The 10,716-nt window shown below is 50.0% G+C and overlaps 1 protein-coding gene across 2 annotated transcripts in view; it reads left to right on the top strand.

Annotated features, from left to right (window-relative positions):
- The first annotated feature begins 3,272 nt into the window (after nucleotides 1-3,272).
- AIFM2 (apoptosis inducing factor mitochondria associated 2) overlaps nucleotides 3,273-10,716 on the top strand; it is a 26,214-nt gene continuing 18,770 nt past the window's right edge. For both annotated transcript variants that reach the window (XM_023205041.2, XM_023205042.2), the window contains exon 1: nucleotides 3,273-3,497. The gene's annotated coding sequence lies outside the window, so the exon portion shown is untranslated. The remainder of the gene's footprint in view (nucleotides 3,498-10,716) is intronic.

The raw sequence follows: 10,716 nt of genomic DNA, 5'->3' as shown, positions 1-10,716 counted from the left end.
CACTGTCCTGGAACTGATGCCCTAGCAAGAAATGCACTTCTGTTGTATTTGAGCCATTACATTTGAATTCTGTTGGTCATAGCAGCAGAACTTGCCTTCACTAATGTAGCCTCTCCCTAGCTGGGAGCACCATACCAAACCATGTGTTGGGCGAGAGAAGAAATGAGGATATTCCTCTCTTCTTTGAAGCTTACAAATTTAGCTGGAACTACGTATGGAAAAGGAGAACATTTACCTGGCTCTTAGGATCTAAGATTGCCTGTTCTTCAAGTGGGCATACTGCCTCTGTTTCTCTGGGCTCCTGGGGTAACCCAGTACCTTGGAGCTCCTCCAGCCCCGGGAGCCAGCAGAAAAGCCACTTGTTGTCTGTAAGGAAGCGCCCTCAGGCCTGGCCGAGCTCATTACAGCAGACAGCCAGCAACTCTTCCTCCTCTTAGATTCTGTCATGTTAGACAATCTGCCTGCTGTCCCCACTAACCATCAAAGTTCCATAGAATGAACTTGTCACTTTTTCAGCATCCTAACCACCACACTTTCCTGCTACCTCTGGCACTTGGAAATTCAGAGACAAAAGCCCTGTTTTAGGCAGCGAGCCCTGATTTTCAGTTCCAAAGCTATGGGCACTGCTGGGTGGGACCAGAGGAGTGGTGTGCAGTGAGCTGCCTGGAGGGGTTGCATGAGACCATGTCCCGTCTCCTGGATGGAGGTGTCTTCTGGTTGCCAAGAAAGTATTGAGTGAACATCAGAAAATTTCCTTGGTTTTCATGGTTTGTTGCTTTGTAGCAGGTCTTAAGGAAAAAAAGATTTTCATGGTTTGGGACAGGTCCTTAGAGATGGGCCACACCAGCCCTGACACGCCTGAGCCCAGTGGTGGGCCACCTAACACCTCTCTCTCCTCCCTTCCAGCTTTATCTTTGTCCTGCTCTTTCCGGAGTCCTTTCCTTGCATCCTGCCAGCTGGCATTCCCTTTATTCTTGCACGCCTAGCTTCTACACAAAGCCTTCCATGACCTTCCCAAGCCTCAGGGCTGATTCCCTGCACTGGGCAGGCTGTAGCATCTCTGTTCACCTCTGTGTGTCACATGTTACTGGGTACATGCCCAGTAGATTCCCCATAACTGAGATTCTGCTTTGCCTGAGCAGTGCCCTCTGGCTCCTTAGGGATGATGCCCGCTGAGGGGTTTCCTGGCTTTAAGGTTATGGTTCAGGCTGGGCGCAGTGGCTCACACCTGTAATCCCAGCACTTTGGGAGGCCGAGGCGGGCAGATCACTTGAGGCCAGGAGTTTGAGACCAGCCTGGCCAACATGGTGAAACCCTGTTTCTACTATAGCTGGGCGTAGTGGCAGGTGCCTATAATTCCAGCTGCTTGGGAGGCTGAGGCATGAGAATCGCTTGAGCCTGGAACGTGGAGGCTACAGTGAGCCAAGAGCATGCCATTGCACTCCAGCCTGAGAGACAGAGCCAGATTCTTCTCCCCACCCCAAAAAAAGGGGTCATGGTTCAGACCTCCATTGTAGGCCCACCCCCTTGCTTTACTAGCTGAGGGACCTTGCCTAAATTCTTTAGCCTATTTAGGGAGCCTAAATTTTCTTATCTGCAAAATGGAGATGAATAGAACTTACCTTGCAGGACCTTTGTGAAAAAAAAAAAAAAAAACTTGAGAAGGCATTCAAAGCACTTAGTTCGTGATCAGTAAATATGAGCTTATTGTTTTTCTAAGACGATGAGTAGGATTTTTCATCAGAAATAAATCATTCTGGTTGCCTTGGGCAAACTAATCTGCAATATAAAATATCTGTAATAAATGGCTGTTGTGTATTCATTGCTACTGTGTGCCAGGCACCATGCTACAACACTTTATAAAAATGATTTCATCGAGACTGTTCCACAACTTTTTGGTTTTTTTTTGAGATGCAGTTTCGCTCTTGTTGCCCAGGCTGGAGTGCAATGGCATGACCTCCTCTCACTGCAACTTCTGCCTCCCGAGTTCAAGTGATTCTCCTGCCTCAGCCTCCTGAGTAGCTGGGACTACAGGCATGTGCCACCATGTCAGGCTAAGTTTTTGTAGAGACAGTGTTTTACCATGTTGGCCAGACTGGTCTCGAACTTCTGACCTCAGGTGATCCACCCAACTTGGCCTCCCAAACTGCTGGGATTACAGACATGAGGCACCGTGCCTGGCCCTTATCCACAACTCTTAAGGTAGGCGCTAATATTTGCATTAAGTAGATGCAGATGGCTTATCTTTTGCTGAATTAGCTTGATCTGATTTGAACTGGCAATACACTGCCTTCCAGGTCATTGTCCTGCCTGGGGGTCTTTGCACATCCAGACCACACTTCCTTCCCCTTTACCTAAATCTAACTCTTTCTCATCCTTGAAGAGAGGTATTTGCACCCTTCCTTTGCCCCCAGTCTTTCTTTTTCTATTTTTTATTTCATTTCATTTATTTTATTATTATTGTTATTATTATTTGAGACAGAATCTCACTGTCACCCAGGCTGGAGTGCAGTGGCATGATCATGGTTCACCGTAGCCTCAAACTCCTGGGCTCAAGTCATCCTCCCACCTCAGCTTCCCGAGAAGCTGGGACTACAGGTGTGCACCATTAAGCCCGGCTAATTTTGGTAGGTCTCGCTATGTTTCCCAGGCTGGTCTCCAACTCCTGGGCTCAAGTGATCCTCCCGCCTTGGCCTCCCAAAGTGCTGGGACTACAGGCATGAGCCACCGTGCCTGGCCACACCCAATCTTTCTTACTGCAGTTGGTGATACATGGTTTTTGTTTTCTCTATACATCTATTTTTTGGTGGTGTGTTTAATTAACATCTGTCTTTTCCCAGACTGTCGCCTCCATGAAAGCAGGAACCTTGTCTGTTTTCTTCTCCATGTTATCCCCCCAACGCCTAGCACAGTGCCTGGCATATGTAGGAGCTCAGCAGGGTTTGCGGAACTATTATGTGTATGTCTGAAGGAAGGAGGTTGGCAGTGTGCGCAACGTGTGAGGGGAACCCCACTCTCCAAGGTTCCAGTGGCTTTGAAGGTGTCCTCGAGAAAGTAAGAGGGACAGGGGGACACTTGTTTTCCTTCCTTCCTTCCCTCCCTCTTTCTTTTTGCTTTATAGTATGCTGAAAGGACACTTTGAGCCAAGTCTGAATGGCTCGGGCAGGGCTGGGGCGCGGGTGCTGGCAGGAGCCGGAGAGGCGACATCTGGCCATGGGAGCATTTGTTTCAAAGTTCGAGGCCGTTCGCTCGGGGTCAAGGTCAGTCGGGCGGGCCGTTCGGAGACCAGCCCCGGCGTTCCAGGACCGTTTCCGGGGCCCGGCCAAGGCGTTGCCGCAGGGTCGGGGGCCAGCGCGAATGCTGAGTCACGCCCCGTCCGGGAGCGCTTCGGATCGGTAACTCGGGAAGACTACGAAGCCAGAGCGGAAGCCGGAGCAGAAGCCGGAGCGGGAGCCGGAGCGGGAGCCTGAGCAAGAGCGCGCGGGCGCGGCCGGCAGGTGAGATCGCGCCACCAGGCGGGCTCTGGAGACCCCGGGCGCCCCGGGCGGGACAGGGACCCGGAAGAGGAGTGAGCGGATCAGAGGCCTGGCGCACGCCGTGTCAGGCGTAGGGAGGTCCGCGCAGTTGTGGCGCTGTGAGGAGAGGGATACTCGGCTCAGGCCCGCCCCTCTCCGTCTTCCCCAAAAAACGCAACAGGGAGATTTGCTCCTGGCCGAGGGCAAAGGAAACTCCACCCTCTTCGTTTGGCCCCTAAATCCCTGCTAAGTTTTCCTAAGGAAGATGGGCTTAGGTCGGGAAGGGCAAACTGGGGAAGAGGGAACACGGGGCCAGTGTAACCCGGATCCTGCGAGGACAGTCCGAGGGTCCGCTGGGTAGAAGCTGCCGGTCCGGACAGAAGCAGGTGTGAAAAGAAAGAGAGAAACCTCAGTCTCTAAGAGGAAAGGGATTGGAGTTACCCCAGTGTCCATAGGCTCGGGGGTTGCACTAGGAGATCTGCATTTCCCCTCCCGAAGCCCTGGGTGCTGCAGGGACAAAGACCAGAGGTGGGTAAACTAACTGATGGGAGGCGTGCAGTCGACTGGAACTGATTTAGTGGGGCGATATTGGGGCTCTCCTTCCAACACCACCTGATCAACACACCCTGCCTTTCCCTACAAGGGGAGTCTTTTTGACCCTGGAATTCAAGGTGAGGGTGGGGAAGGGTAAGGTGTCTTGGGAGTTGATGATCCTGTAGGAGGACAGGTGTAGGGCAGAGAGCCAGACATAGTTTAGGATGGGACTTCCAGGTTTCTGGACTCTGCCCCTGTGTTCAAAAGCCTGTATCAGGGTCCAGTGTGCATACATGCACCTGCCAGAGAGCCCCGGGATCTCAGATCCCACATGCCCTCACCCCAGCACCTAGAGAGGAGTTCTCCAAGGAGCACAGTGTGTCACCAAGAAGGGCACTGAGCCCCAGCCAGGGTAGGGCCTTGCTCAGGACTACCCACCCCAGAAGTGATGGCCTGGGCAGGCCAGTGGACTCCAGGGCCAGCCTGGCTTTGGCCGGTGGTGAAATGAAGCCAGTGTCCAGGTACAGGTGATAGGCAGACCACGGGGACCACAAAGTAACTGGCTCTGAGGAGGATGGACAAGGTGCTTGGCCTAGGTTTTCTGTGGGGGAGTGAATATGACATCCAGATGAATCTGTCTGCCCCAGAGCTGCCCTCTCCCGGGGGTAAAAGGAGGCGGCCTCCCTTCAGACTTTGAGTCCCTTTTCAGAAATTGGTCTTTTGGGGGTTCTGTTCTTCAAGTAGTCCCTAGGGGCTGGCCACAGAGTGTCCCAGAGAGGGAGGCCGCCCAACCCTCTCCATCCTGCTCTGTCCCCCAGGTGGAGGAAACCTCCATGGCGCTGTGAGTTGCGCTGTAGTGGCCTTCTCATCCGGGACGGCCACTCTGGGAATGTGGCTCTCCAGAGGTTGATGTTGAAACCTACCCTCTGCGTGAGCCATGACGACTCAAAAAGCATCGTGTTTTATTTGTAATCTTTGTGAGGCAATACCAGAGCAATTCTGGGATGACATTCTTGCTTTGATCAGAGCCCACACGGTTCTGGCTGTGTGTCTTCTGAGGCACGACCTCTCAACAGCTTTGGCAGAAATGTAACTTCCTGGTTTTTCAGTAGTCCTATTGGCTGCTTATTGTGGAAGAATACCCTTGAGATCAGGGTGGATGCTCTTGGCAGAGAAGACAGGATTGACTGAGCAAATGCTTGTGTAAATCAGATTGTGTATGTGTGTGTCTGTGGGTATGTGTGTTGTGGGAGGGAGCAAAGGTAAAGTTACTGAGGAGTTCCTGGGCAATCAGGGTTTGTTCTGTTCTCTTAGGCCTTCTTTTAAGCTAACATTCCTGAACGTAGATGGACGTAGTTAAGATTCTCTGTGATTCCCACTGGGGCTTTTGTGTTCAGTTCAAAATCAGACAGTGGATTTAGCAGTTCCTCAAAAAGTTAAACTTTGAGTTACTGCATGATCCAGCAATTCCACACCTAAATATTTATACTAAAGAGGATTGAAGACCAGTTCACACAAAAACCTGTACACAAATGTTCATAGTGGCGTTATTCACATAGTCAAAAGGTGGAAACAAGCCAAGTGCCCGTCAGCTGATGAGTGGATAAACAAAATGTGGTCTATCATACCCCAACGATGGACTGTTATTCAGCCAGAAAAAGGAATGAAGCACTGATCCATGCTACAACTCGGATGAAACTTGGAAACATTATGATCAGTGGAAGACGTCACAAATGAAAAGCCACGTAGTGTATAATTCCATCTACATGAATTGTCTAGAATAGACAAATCTGTAGAGACAGAACAGTAGCTACCCAGGACTCAGGTAGGTGGGGTACAGGATTTATTTTGGGGGTGATGGAAGTGTTCTGGAATTAGATAGTTGCGATGGTTGCACAACCTGGTGAATACACTAAAACCCATTGAACTTACATCTCTTTTTTAAAACTTTAAATAAAAAAAAAATTTTTTTTGAGACAGAGTCTTGCTCTGGCGCCCAGGCTGGAGTGCAGTGGCATGATCATGGCTCATTGCAACCTCAACGTCCTAGGTTCAAGCGATCCTCCCACCTCAGCCTTCTGAGTAGCAGGGACCACAGGCATGTGCCACCATGCCTGGCTAATTTTTTGTAGAGATGGGGTTTCACCATGTTGCCCAGGCTGGTCTTGAACTCCGGAGCTCAAGCAGTCTGCCTGCCTTGGCTTCCCAAAGTGTTGGGATTACAGGTGTGAGCAAGCCTACATCTCATTTTTTTTTTTTTTTTTTTAAGAGGGGGTCTCGTCTAGGCTGGAGTGCAGTGGTGCAATCGTAGCTCACTGTGAGCTTACGTCTTAGGTGGTAAATTGTATATGTGAATTCTATTTTGATTAAAAAAATTAGATGGTGAGAAGTCTGTCTTGTTATTAAAGACTTATTTACTATTTCTGCAAAAACGACATATGCTTGTTTGAAAAAAATTCAAACAATACAAAAGCTTAAGGAAGAAAATAAAAACATCATCTATGACCACTATTAGCATTTTTGTTCAGAGAGCAGGTTTGATGTGTTGAGAATTGAACTTGGGTAAGTTGTTGAACTTTTTTCCAAAACAAGGAGAAAAAACTCACATATTAAATGTGAAGATATGGGTAAAAGTGCAACAAATGCTAACTGCTGTAATCGTTACATGTATATGTGTATACATACTGAAGTGGATGTGTCTTGTTGGACATAAATAGGATTAGGTTTTACACGCTTCTGTGGCCTTTTTGGGACTGGGCAAACTAATCTGCATTATAAAATATATAGAATAAATGGCTGCTGTGTATTCATTGCTACTGTGTGCCAGGCACCGTGCTAAAACACTTTACATAAATGATCTCATTGAATCTTTTCCACAACTTAAAATCACAGTGACTCACACCTATAATTCCAGTACTCTGGGAGGCTAAGGCAGGAGGATCCCTTGAGGGGCCAGGAGTTCAAGATCAGCCTAGGCAACATAGCGAGACCCTCATCTCTACAAAAATAAATAAATAAATAAAAAATTAGCCAGCTCAGGAGTTCGAGGTTATAATGAGTTATGATCGTGCCACTGCATTCTGGCCTGGATGATAGAGCAAGACCCTGTCCCTAAGAAAATTAAAAACAAGAAATAAATAAATAAATATTGCCTGACTTTTTCCTTTCTTTTTTTTTTTTTTTTTTGAGACAGGGTCTCACATTGTTTTCTAGGCTGGAGTGCAGTGGCGTGAAGCACTGATACATGCTACAACTTGGATGAACCTTGAAAACATTATGTTTTGTGTCAATCAGATTGTGAATGTGTATCTTTGTGTATGTGTGTTGTGGGAGGGAGCAAAGGTAAAATTACTCACTGCATCCTCAAACTCCTGGGCTCAAGCAGTTCTCCTGCCTTTGCCTCCCAAAGTGCTAGGATTATAGGCAGGAGCCACCACACCCAGCCCTTGCCTGACATTTTCATGGACAGACTTTTTGTATAAAAACATCATTCACAGGCTGGGCACAGTGGCTCGCACCTGTAATCCCCAGCACTTTGGAAGGCCGAGGCAGGCCGATACTTGAGGTCAGGAGTTCGAGACCAGCCTGGCCCACATGGCAAAACCCTGACTCTACTAAAAATACAAAAAACAATTGGCTGGGTATGGTAGCACATGCCTGTAATTCCAGCTACTTGGGAGGCCGAGGCAGGAGAGCTGCTTGAACTCAGGAGGCAGACGTTGCAGTCAGTGAGCTGAAATCCACTGCACTCCAGCCTGGGTGATAGAGTGAGGCTCCATCTCAAAAACAAAACAAAACAAAACAAAACATCACTCACCCTTTAAAAATGACTGGCTACACAGTACTGCATTGTATGGGTTTATAATATTTTATCCTGTAGTCTCTCATTGGTGGCAGTTTCCTTTGATTGATGGAGTGTCACACAGGCAGAGATTTGCACAGCACTACTGCTATGTTAGAACATGTAACTGGACATCCACTAATTCCATACGTGCATTTTCGTCACCTACAGGATATGTGGCTGGAAATGCAGCTCTGTGGCTTAAGCCCTTGCTTTAGGTGTCTGGCCAAGTAGATCATCGTCAGGCAGAGGGGAGTTCACTGTCCTCTGGGGCCAGGCAAGAACCGATACTGGCAGAGCCAAGGAGAGTCAGTGTGTCCAAGAGTGTTGGGCAAGGGACTGCCAAAGAGGCAGGGTCAAATCTGCTGGAGAGTCACTGGCCTCCCTATTCCACAAGTAAGCGTGGCAGGGGTCAGTAGAGGAGAGAGAAGGGAGAGCAGACTGCAGGAGAGACCTCAGGCAGCGTGAAGAGGAAAAGTGCCTCCCCTCCCTGGCTGTGTGCTCTGGCCTGGGTGTCCCCTCAGGCCCCAGACCCTTCACAGGGAACCCCAGAAAAGCAATCTGCCTTCCTTGGGTGAGGCAAGAGTTTACCCTTTTGGGGAAGCAGGTTGATGATCCTAGGGGGTCAAGGGCTTGGCTCCTTGATCAACTCATTGCCCCTGAGGTCCACTCTGGGGTCTAGACTTTCCTCCCTGGGAAGAGACCCCATGAAGGGCCTGGGGCAGGCTTGTCTGTCCACCTGGTTGTGAAAGCTGCCCTGGCATGGCAGGCTGTCTGTCTGTGCCGGCCCCTGTCACCTGTCCTCTAAGCCTCCCCACCTTCTGCCGCAGGTACTCTGAACTCTACTGCCCTCCTCCTTTCCTGCCACTGGGCCTCTGGCCCAAGTTGTTTCCTCTGCTAGGAAGGCCTCCTGATCTCAGATCTTTTTCAGGGCTCTAGGCTGTCCTTTTTGAGTGTCCCTGGGTGGTCCAGTGTGACCTGACACACAGTGGACTCCCCTATCCCTATACCTGGCAAGCTGCGTAGCCCCTCTCCGGGGCCATGCCCAGCTAACTTGGAAGTGGGGCTTTCTGGGTGTTTTCTTGACCTCATCCCTGGCTGACAGCCCCAAGGGTAGGACCCGGCACAGAGGGTTCCACGCTGCCAGGGGCTGGTGAAACACATGCCACCCACGGCCTGCCTCATCACTGCCTACATTCTCAGGCCCTGCGCAGCTCCTGGTGTTCACTGTTACCTCTGGCTGAGCCTGTGGGCCCTCCTGGGTCCTGGTCCCTAGGAGACATTCCCTTCTGGCCCAGTTGGCAGATTCAGCCTGAGGTATGCTTGGGATTAGCTCTAGACAACCCTTCTGAGGGCTTAGAGAAGCCAGGGTGGCCCTGCCTGCTGGGGGGCTTGTCTTGGGTCCTAATCACTGCCAGGGCTCAGCTTCCTCATCTGTAAAATAGGTATGTTCAAGCCTCCATGCTTTGGAGACCATTTGACCCTTGAGAAACAACTTTAAATCCCCTCCAATCCATTGTGTCAGTGCCCTCCCTCCGCTATACTGTCCTCCCCCAGGGGAGAAGTTAGGCAGTGGACATTTGAACACCAGTGGGAACAGTGCCCGGAGTTCTAACCAAAAGCTGCCCCATAAGTGTGGGATGATTTGGGGACCATCTTGGGGAACCACCACCATGTCTTGGAAACCAGTGTGTACGAGGACATCTCGGAATAGTATTACTGGTTGGGACTTATAGTCCCCTCCCATTATAGGGGTAAATTGAGGCCCGGAGAGGGAAGGGGTTGTGCCCCAGGCCCGCACAGACGATCAGGGCAGTGCAGTAGCCTTCCAGCAGCCTGAGGGTCCCAGATGAGCTGGAACACACTTCCTTATGAGGCTGTTCAGTGGCTTGATGTCTATCCTTCAAGGATGACCTCAGAGTCTATATCCTCCTTTGCTGAAGCCCACAGCAGCTGTTGAGCCTCTCTGGCTGCTTTCTGTATAGTGTGAGCTTGGTTTCTTTTTCTCAGCATCTCCCCCCAGCAGCCTGGCTTATTTCTGCCTCTCTTTAGGGCTCAGCACAGGCCAGGAGGACAGTTGATTCCCTGTGACCTCTCAGGGTCTCAGCTGCAGTCGAGAGTGCCCCTCAGTGGGCTGCGTGGCTCCTCCCACACCAGCAGCCCTCTGCCTGCCTGAGGCCAACACTGCAAGCATCCTTCTTTGGGGTTCTGCTGGGCTGGAGACAAGGCCTCTGGTGCAGCCCCAGGCCAGTCCCTGAGCCCTCCTCTGTCTGGGGCAGACTCTGGGATGCACCAGGTGTCCCTGTTTAGCAGCCTTCCAGGCTTGCTTGGGGAGCCCAGGCAACTTTGCTGCTGTAGGGGCCAAGGCTGTTGAGTTGGATAGAAGGCATACAAATTTATTTAATGTGTATACATAGGAGCCTTCAGAAGGAAGACTCAACCCCCAAAAGAGGTACAGAAGCTTATATACCATCTTGAGGTCATAAAAAGAAATGGGAATTGAGTGTGGTGGCTCATGCCTATAATCCCAGCACTTTGGGAGGTTGAGATGGGAGGATCACTTGAGCCCAGGAGTTTGAGACCAGCCTGGGCAACAAAGGGAGACCCCATCTCTACCAATATTTATTATTTTTATTGTTTTATTTATTTTTATTTTTTTTTATTTTTTTATTATACTTTAAGTTCTAGGGTACATGTGCATAACGTGCAGGTTTGTTACATATGTATACATGTGCCATGTTGGTGTGCTGCACCCATCAACTCGTCAGCACCCATCAATTCATCATTTATATCAGGTATAACTCCCCAATGCAATCCCTCCCCCCT

The sequence above is a fragment of the Piliocolobus tephrosceles genome, chromosome 9 (assembly GCF_002776525.5).
Source record: "Piliocolobus tephrosceles isolate RC106 chromosome 9, ASM277652v3, whole genome shotgun sequence".
NCBI lineage: Eukaryota > Metazoa > Chordata > Mammalia > Primates > Cercopithecidae > Piliocolobus > Piliocolobus tephrosceles.
Note: the sequence above shows the minus strand (reverse complement) of the source record. Positions and strands in the feature narration are given on the sequence as shown.